The sequence below is a fragment of the Amblyomma maculatum genome, chromosome 10, assembly GCF_055883805.1.
Source record: "Amblyomma maculatum isolate TAMU_Amacu chromosome 10, ASM5588380v1, whole genome shotgun sequence".
NCBI lineage: Eukaryota > Metazoa > Arthropoda > Arachnida > Ixodida > Ixodidae > Amblyomma > Amblyomma maculatum.
In genome coordinates this window covers 28174955-28185345 of record NC_139353.1, presented here as the reverse complement: position 1 = coordinate 28185345, position 10391 = coordinate 28174955, and positions in this window count along the sequence as shown.

The following is a 10391-nucleotide window of genomic DNA, read 5'->3' as shown; positions in this document are numbered from 1 at the left end:
TGTTGAATTTAGAGTGTGATTATAACATGATGTTTATGTTGTATTATAAACATTATTTTAATGCTGCAAAGAAACTATCTTGTAAAGGTTATTCTTTCATAATTGTAAAACAACATAGCAAATTTGTTTTTAAATTAACTTTTTTTTTGTTGCAAATAAATGTTTGAGAGATGTTATTATGCTAGGAAGCTTTGCTTATTCATTCGCCACTACCACTCGTGAGAGACCACTCGGTGACGGATATAAAAGCTTCTGTTCAGAGGTGAGTGGGAGTTGTACAGTATTGTGGGCTTTGCAAACTGTGCAAGTAGTGTACTAGATAACGGTACAATCACGAGTGGTGGGCCAGTACGGTAGTGCAAGGCTGCTCTGTCATTTTCAAGAATTACATTTATGTTGCACACGTGTTATCGACACGTTACTGAAATGTAAATAAAACTTTATACTAACCTCTACAGCGCGTTGCAGAATTAGAGGCGCGATGTAGAATGCTTCTCCCAGCTAAATCGCGGAATCCTTGCAGTTCAAATTTCGCACAGAAATCACATTTTGTCGCTAGTATTTTTTAATACTAAATTTGTTTGGGGTACTTGCCTGATTCGATCAGAAGAAGTCAGATGTTCCCATCGCCTGCGGCGGCGGCGACGCCAGACGAACCGCTGCCCCAGCGATGGGACTGGTGGCGTTACCTCATGCTGCTTACAACAACTCTGTAGCAGGAAAAGAGGGGGCGAACGTTTCTGGCAGAAAGTTTGAGTTGTTGTAAGCAGCGTGAGGTAGCGCCACCAGTCCCATCGCTGGGGCAGCGGTTTGTCTGGCGTCGCCGCCGCCGTAGGCGATGGGAACATCTGACTTCTTCTGATCGAATCAGGCAAGTACCCCAAACAAATTTAGTATTAAAAAATACTAGCGACAAAATGTGATTTCTGTGCGAAATTTGAACTGCAAGGATTCCGCGGTTTAGCTGGGAGAAGCATTCTACATCGCGCCTCTAATTCTGCAACACCCTATATAAGTAACACTTCTAGGAGTTAGAGAAAAAAAGAGCATCGAACTAACGTTCGAATGAAACGAAATATATAACATTGCTGTAATGCTTCCGTGCTGCCTGCGTAGTAACTACGGACGATCTGCGAGCACATTGCGCGCGAGTTAGCAGTCGCCGACGGAATTTCTTCGAATAAGGAAATGACAGTCTGATCAGTGCAACGCCCAGATTATTTCACTGCGGGAATGCATGCGTGTGGACCCATGTTCTGCTGCCACAAAAAGAAAGTACAGGATTTTAGGAAACGTAGATTTAAATGACCATAGACACCAAATTTTGGCAGCATAAGTCATTACTGTACATCAATCCGCACGCAGTTCTCGCTTACGACCGCTAAATAATTTATAACTGAATTTTCTCGCCAGTTTAGGTTTCGTTATCCAAAAGATGGCTGTGACGTCACAGTTATGTCTTGGTGCGCGGCATGAAAAAACAACGATATAATCGCTCATTCACTTGTAATGATTCCTGTCCTTGAGGCAGGCTGGCTTTATTATTGTAGTGAATTCAAATGACACAACAATGATTATATCGCTGTATTTTCATCCCTGGCGTGACATAGACTTGACTATGACGTCATCGCTCGGCTGTTGAAATCGAAACAGGTGAGAAACGAAATTCGAGTACAAATTATTCAGCAGTAATAGACGATGTGATGCGTGTGGTGTGCTCTGTGCTGTCGCGGGCAGGACGGCGAGTAACGCATGTGGTAAGTGGAGTTAACGCACATAATTTGCAGTTCTGGTGGCGGCTTGAAGTGGGTTATTAACAATTGTGACCCCAACTAGTTCACGCATGGACATTGGCAACCACTTTGACTTTTTAGCGTCAACACAAATTAAAGACGTCACGAATGGTGAGGGGAGCGTCGGGCACCTGCGCAGTGCTTGTGTGCACTGTCGCTTGGCTGTTTATCGGGAGTTCTCGGCCGCACCTCGCGAAGGCGTCCTCGTTCTCACTGATCGCCGACATCCAAAGTAGACGCTCTCTCTTGTTGCTTCCGGAGGTGTTCTTATTGGCGTTGCCCTTTGAGGTTCAAAGCTCTCGCTTGTCGTTTTTGAAGGCTCCTCCTTGCTCCTCTTCTGTCCTCAAAGTTTGCGCCTGTCGCTTACGAAGGCTATTTCGGCGATCGGCAGCAGCACTCGAAAAAAGTTCCTCCAAAGACGACGCCATTATGTGAGGCCATAGCGGGTGGGAGTTGATGTATGGGATATCGAAAAGGAGAAAATGTGTTGTAAAATGAAACCGCGGAAACAACTTGAAATCAAGAACAAAACACGGGTAATTCAAGCACAAGGCCACTTTGTCCAATAAGTTGCCGGCCACGGCGTCAGGGCCTACGCGCTAGAACCTGTCCCAAACTAACAATCTTAGGTTCGTTTGATTCAGAACTGGTTTTCGGCACCGATTCCGAACAAGTTCCGCCTGTGCCAGTCAGATGTCGGCGAGGTGCAGTTCCAGTTTTGTGGTTCAGGTGCAGCGCGTCAGCAGCGCCACACATCACTGGTGCGACATTTTTCAATGGAGCCTTGTCGTCTGCTCGCCAAGTTCCCGTGCGCCGCGAGCTGTAAGTTCTCGCGGTGCGTCTATTTTCGTGCCTCGCGAGGTCATGGACGAAAACATCGTCGAAGTCACTTTTAAGGAATTTCTGGAGTCCTCAGACAGTGAGGACGAGGTACTCGACGCCGTGCTTTCCTTCGCGGCAACACAGTTATTACATTCTGGTTCAGATCGAGACCGACTGGTTCGCACAGACTGCAATTAACCGAGTTGCCGTCCAACTGAAGCGCTGTTGCTAGATATTTCAGCTTTGAATTCAGGAGGCTTTTCAGGTTGTCACAAGAGACCTTAGAAGAACTCACCATTTTCACGGAGAATGAGGCCGGATCCGTGGACGACGGGACAAAAAAATTTCTCTATAAGTGGACCATCGATGTTTACAAGCATCTCACCGGCAGCACGCGCCGTTTGCTAGTGCCGTCAACACGTGCACAACTTTTCTCCACCTCCTCCCTCAAGGGTGCCGCAGTTCCTTTCACCAGAGCGGTACCACGACTGCACCAGGATCAATCGCGGACGGTGGTGCAGGAACGCTGTGAATCGAGCGCTTCGGTGCAGCGCACCGTGAACCGGTTCCGGCGGTGCAGAGAATCGAATATGCAGCTCTTGTCTCTTCGCGATGTATAGTTACGGGGTGTAGCAAATAAAAAAATATTGTTCAGAGTGCATATTCCTTCATCTGACGTTAATTTGAAGTCATTTTCTACAGTAACTCACGAACAGTTAAAAAAAATTACCCGAGATCACTGCAGAATCTTCACTGGAGAAATGCGTAAGCCTAAGAAGCGTCAGCGGGATTCCGCGAGCGATAGATACTGGACCTTTCCTGCAAAGTAGATCGCATATGTTGTTGATAGGAGTCTTCAATTCACACCACACCACTTGGGGACTTCGAACTGATCAATGTGGCTCTCGTTTATGGGACTATAGCCTGTGTGAATAACCTGATCTGTGCGAACTCGGGTAGTCCAACTTCCCTGAGGGGCCAATCGCGACCAGTATTAGATTTAACGTTCTCCACCACCAACCCGTCAACGTCAACCCGACCTTTGCAGGCCATTAGTTTGTTCGAAACTTTAAGCCCTCGAAGGAGCACAGCAGGGTTAGCAGAGCCTCTTCCAAACGCACACCCCTGCGAGAGCTGGGCGCCGGGCCGGACCTGAAACGAACTCAGATGGAGGGTGCCAAAAGTAGATCAGATCAGGATTTTGGGGATGGCCGTCGTCCGAGGTTTTACTAGCCGGGCGGCGGAACCAAGGCTAATCCCACCTGTAGCATACAACTCAACTCAACACTGCTACACAATACCACACAACATGGGGATGTAGGGTGAACCCCATCATGCCTAAAATCGATAGTCTCAGTCCTGCTTGAGCAGTGAGAGGACCCTCTAGCCGATTCGAACGCTCAGTATCAGCTCATGCTGATGCAGCGAGCCAATCTGAAAGACGGAGAGAAAAATACCAGCCAAGGGACTGAGAGGAAATGCCCACAGCCGCCTTTTCTTCATTTAGCGAGGCATCAGTCGCAATTATAACATGTGAGCGAAAGGTCCTCAAGTAGTCGTGCAGTATGCCGTTTATCAAGGGAAAAGGTAGAAATTTGGCATTGCGTGGATAAATATCATCTACGATTTTGTTCACAAATGATGCGATTGGTCCTACCGGAACAATTTCAGCCATTCGCACATTTAGTGGTCCAAGCAAGGCTTCAACGAAACAAATTTCAGGAGACTGAAATCCAGGCCACCATTCAATCCCACGGCCATAACGGAGAGGTCCTGAAAAAATTAGAAAGTTGCGCGATGCAAACCCTCGGGCTCTTGAGGAGGGTCGCCACTAAAGGAAGAGGCCTCAAGGAGAGAAATTTACTAAAACTAATCCAGGCATACGTAATAAGCAGAATCAGTTACGCCACGCCCTACCTGGACATCAAGGCCGGCGAAAAAGAGAAGTTAGACTGCCTGATTCGAAGATGCGTTAAGAAGGCGCTAGGACTGCCCATGGGTACCTCGAGCGAACGACTGCTCGAACTCGGGGTGCATAACACGTGGGCAGAATTGGCGGAGGCAGTGCGAGTCTCCCAATTAGAGAGAGTCTCCCTGCACGACCGAGACGGGCAGGGTAATCCTTGCAAAAGTAGGACTCAAACCAGACAGAGGAGTTCAAAAAAAAAAAAAAAAAAAAGTCACGATTAATAGTGAAATCAGGAATGCCTTGGTAGTCCCCCCTTCCCTAGGAATATGCATCCGGAATTTAATGTCGAAAGAAGGGCCAAACGAGCCGAAGCTCTAGAGCGACGGTTCAAGAACATGGAAGCAAATGAAGTAGTCTATGTTATGCGGCAAGTGGCAGAACAGGTGCGGCGGTAGCTTCGGTAGTCGATGGCCGAGGCGCACCGGTATCCGCTGCAGCCATCAGAGGCCGCAACATAGAGACTGCGGAGGAAGTTGCGGTAGCGCTAGCTTGCGTAGGAACAGAAGCCAAGTTCATAATTAGCGACAGCAAAACTGCCATTCAAAATTTTGGGAAGGGGAGGATATCGCCGGAGGCGGCCAAAATCCTCACCTAAAGAACGATAAATAGGAAAATTCAGTTAATTTGGACACCCGCTCACGCTGCCGTCCCTGGTAACGAGGCGGCTCACGAGCTAGCCCGAGATCTCTACTTCCGGGTAGCCGTCGAGCCCCCCGAACACTGGGCATACGACGAGCGTCTGCAAAATTACGGGGAAATCATCGACCGTTATAAATTGGGACGTAGACTGGTACCTCCGCCAGATGTTACACTAAATAATAGAGAAGCTGTCGCGTGGAGGCGGCTACAAACTAATACGTTCATGAACCCGGTCTGGGCGTTTCACGCGCTACCAGACCTTAGGGACAATGATCTCTGCAAACACTGTGGGGCGAGAGGGACCCTCGACCACATAATTTGGGAGTGCCCACAATTTCCAGGGATTGGGCAAAATATTACAAGTAGAGAAGCCTGGGATACCATGCTGCGAAGCGCGGACCCTGCGGTCCGACTGATCTCTCTAGCGCGCGTAGCGAGCGGACGCATGGAACATCGGCTCCGGCGATTTTCGACCGTAGCGGTGGAACAACGCGTCGAATCCCAAAACTATTGGACCTTGAAGAGCCATCAAGTCATCCGGAACGCAGGGAGACCACTCTCAACGCGGTGGACGGAGTTTTCGACTTTTTGGAGCACTTTTGCTCCTATCCGTTGTGGAGCCGTGGCTCAGCCTATCGGCTGAACACCGGCGTCCCACGACGGGAAGGCCGCTCCTGGTGAACATGGCAAACGCCAACCAGCAATGCGGCTACGACCCGGAAGGCATGACATGGACAACCTTGCCACAGACCAGCCGAGAGCAAGCCTGCAGTGAAAATGTGATCCGGGCTTTTGAAAAGCGAGCCCAGAAACTCCAAGCCAGCGCGCAAAGGAAGGCCACGTCAGCACACGGAGGCCGCCACGCGCAACCAGACTCAGAACCCGGTGAGCGCGCAACCGGAGGCCCAACGCAAGTCAGAGCTGCATGGAAGCCCAAGTTGCTGGCAGATTCAGACCAGACGGCGTTGTGCTAATCATCAAACCACTAACGGCCACAAACTTGAAGAACTTGCAACACAGCGAGTTGGGCCTAGCTCTACGACAGCGAGTCGGGGAGGCCGAAGCAGAAACTTTTTTCTTCACAGTGTCCCCGGACCAAAACCTGATCATTGTGGGCACGTCAAGCATCCATGCGGCAGACAGACTGGTCGGCGACTTTGCAATCCGAACGCAAGGGCAAGACCTCTATCTGCGTGGACACGTAAAGAAAAGTGAGGACAACGTGGTACACGGAGTCATCACTGTGGCCAATCTGGAGACCACCGAATCCCTGCGAGGGAAGGTGAGAAGCTTTCACGGAGAGAGCAAAATCCTGGAGATCCGAAAGTTCGGCACTTCGAACAAAGCTAGGGTCACCTTCGAAGGGAAGTACAAGCCCAGAGCTGTGCTGTATAACGCGGAAGTTATACCGGTAGCCACTTACCGCCACACCATACCAGCGTGTAACCTGTGTGGCACGGTGGGACATAGGGCAGACGCCTGCCCGACACCGAGACAAGAAAACTGCAGACTCTGCGGAACGCAAGCTCCGTTTGTGGAGGGGGTGCGGGCCTCTCACGAGTGCAATCCAAAATGTGCGGTATGTGGCGGCGAACACGCCACGAACTCTAAAGACTGCACTGCGAAATTTCGAAGGAACGAGCAGCAACAAACCAGTAACAAGAACAAGAAAAAGAAGAAAAACAAGAAAAATACAAGAAGGAGCGAGAATCTCCCGCCCCCTTCGATTAACATGGAGCCAAATTCTAAACAAAACAATCAAGAGAGGAACTGGGCCAGCATGGTCAAGAACGGGAAGCAGCCGGTGAGTGGGGTTGCCCCTCCTCCTCCCAACACTACCTCTCCACCTACACCAAATTTGGTAGAAATTGAATTAAGAAAACAGATAGCAGCCCTAAAAGCTCAAATAGAGCTACTAATCAGCAAACTAGAAACTGCACTAGCTAAATCTCAGCCGCCTCAGCAAGAGGAGGCGATGGAAAGCGACGCATAGCCTAGCATGGAAAACAGACTAGGAGCTATGATGAGGAAGATACAGGAATCCATTCCCTCCATAGTATCACGACAGATAGCGAAAGCGATGACGATTCGCAAGTATGCTAACACAAGGAGACCCACGAATCCCGTAACTCACAAGATGCGATCAGTGAGGGTGAGAAGCTGCAGCAGCTCCCCCTCCAGAATAACAATCTTCAGGCACAACATGGCGGGACGAACTAAGGAGATTCCTATAATTTTAACACAGTGGAATAGTCGAGGCTTTAAATCAAAGACTAAGAGAGCGGACCTTGGGATGCACCTTTCCACGTACGAGCATACTCCGGCAGTGGTGGCCGTACAGGAGCCAGGCGGGAACGCGAGCCTCACAAACTACAAAACGTTTCAACTCGACCCCCTAACATGCATCTTCGTGCACAAAAATTTCACAGCAAATCTGATAGATCTGGAATTACAAGCCAGCTTTTCATACGTGATGGTGACTCTCCTGCCCATAAAAAAAGGATGATCCGCCGCTCTAAATCCTGAACGTGTACTGCCCACCTAAAGCAAAAAATGTAACCTTCTCCACACTCCTGAGTAGGGCTGTCAGGGAAGCGGGACGAGATCCGTTACTAGTGTTAGGAGATTTCAATGCGCAGAGCCTCTCATGGGGCTACAACCGAGAGGACGTACGAGGACGGAAGCTAGCGGAGGCAGCGTCCACATTAGGCCTAACCCTACACACCGACCCTGCGTACCCCACGCGAATTGGGAACTCGGCCCAGAGGGACACTTTTCCGGACTTAACTTTTTCAAAAAACGCGAGGCGAGTGGAGTGGACGAATACGGAGGAAACATTCGGTAGTGACCACTGTCTGATTAACATAACGATCCGCACTAAACCCCTTACCAGACCGACGGGGCAGACTAGGATGCCGGACTGGGCAAAATTTAGAAAAGAATATAATGTTAGTTCTATCCAGGAGCAGGGATACCAAGCCTGGACCAAACAGCTGCTGACCAGTCTCCGTTCGACGGAAACGCGGGTAAAGCTCTCTGAGGCGCTGACGGATGTGGACACCCACCTCCTCCACCTCTGGGAAGCCAGACGCAGCGTGGTTAAAAGATGGCGCAGACAGAAACATAACCGCAAGCTAAAAACCCGGATCGCGGCGATAACAAAAGAGGCGGCAGAATACGCGGCGCAACTCGCGGACGCTAACTGGGTAGAGAGGTGCAACGCGGCAGCTAGGCAGATGTCTGGCAAAAACACATGGCGTCTCTTCCGAGCTCTCATAGATCCAAACCAGACGCGCACCGAGACGCAGAAACACCTGCAGAGAGCAATACACGCGTTTCAAGGAAATACGGCCCAGTTAGCGCTGAAGCTCCGAGACCAGTACTTGAGCACGACCCAAGACCCAAGGGGAGAAGCTTACAGGTACAGTGGAGACGAAAATGTTGACCTAGATGAACCTTTCAAACTATACGAGCTCAAGGCAGCCCTAGCGAGAATGAAACGCGGGACCGCGCCAGGAAGGGATGGGATCAAGGTAAAACTCCTAGCAAACCTACCAGACCACGCGTACCAATCCCTGCTAGAACATTTCAATTCGATCTGGACGCGCGAAGTTCCTCTTCCCACCGAATGGAAGACGGCACTCATAACTTTCATCCCAAAGGCAGGCAAAGCCATAGATACGGACAACCTCAGGCCCATTTCTATCACGTGATGCGCAGGCAAATTGATGGAAACAATGGTCAGAGACAGACTTTCCGAGTATTTTGAAAATAAGCGAGTCTTCGCCGACTCGATGTATGGCTTCAGGCCAAATAAATCGGCTCAGGACGTCCTGCTACAGCTTAGCAGATAAATATTGAATCCAATAGAACATCCGAACGGGGATAAGATAGTGCTGGTCCTAGATCTGAAGGGAGCCTTCGATAATGTGACGCACGAGACCATCCTGACACACCTTTTGGAGACGGGGTGTGGAAAGAACGCGTTAGAGTACATAAAACGCTTTCTCTCAGACAGACAGGCCTACGTGAGGATCCAGAACGCAGACCACGGTCCCTTTCTATTAGGCACGAGAGGTACACCACAGGGAGCGGTGCTATCCCCGCTTCTTTTCAACATGGCAATGAAAAATCTCCCGGTCCACCTGGAGAAAGTCTCGGGTGTGCAGTACGCGCTGTACGCGGACGACATCTCCATATGGGCCACGCAGGGCTCTCTCGGAGAAATGGAGGCCAGCTTGCAGGAGGCTGCCACCGCTGTAAATGAGTACGCGAAAAAATGCGGCCTTCAGTGCTCACCAAAAAAATCCGAATTCGTCCATATTCGTCCCTCCAAAAAATGCACAGACAAGATAGAATTGCGACTTGGATTAGAACCAATACCAGAGAGAGAGGAAATTAGAGTACTGGGCCTTTTCATTCACCAGCGTAAGCTAGCGACGACCACGCTCGACAAGCTAAAAAAGGTGGGAGACAAGGTGGGCCGAATGGTCCGCAGAGTCTCAAACAAAAAAGGGGGACTGAGAAGCAAAGATGCTCTACGGCTGGCCAATGCCTTTGTAACAAACAGAATCCTGTACTCGACCCCCTATCTCCACCTCAAGAAACACGACGAGAACATCCTCGAGGTGATCACGCGCAAAATAGCGAAGAAGGCCTTAGACCTCCCTATAACCACGTCGAACCTGAGACTCCAAGGTCTGGGTATGACGAACTCGTTCGAGGAGCTGAGAGAAGCCCACCTCACGAGTCAATACACGCGACTATCACAGACACCGTCGGGGCGTCGCCTATTAACCCGTCTACACATACAACACACGACTGTAACCGAGGAAAGAGTAAGGCTTCCCCAGGAGTGGCGATACGCCCTGCACGTAAAACCACTCCCCACTAATATGTCCAAGAACGACCACGAGTGTAGGCGCATGGCCAGGGCAGAGGCCATAGCTCATCACTACGAAGGGAAACCCGGAGTGTACTATGTGGACGCGTCCGGCCCGCACCAAGGCGGGTGGTACACGGCGGCAGTGATCCACGAGTCCAAAACGGTAAACGGGCTCACATTTAAAGCCCGAAGCGTAACACAGGCAGATGAAGTCGCCATCGCGTTAGCAACAACACATTCTGATTCCAAAACAATCATAACGGACTCGCGAGGGGCGTGTAGG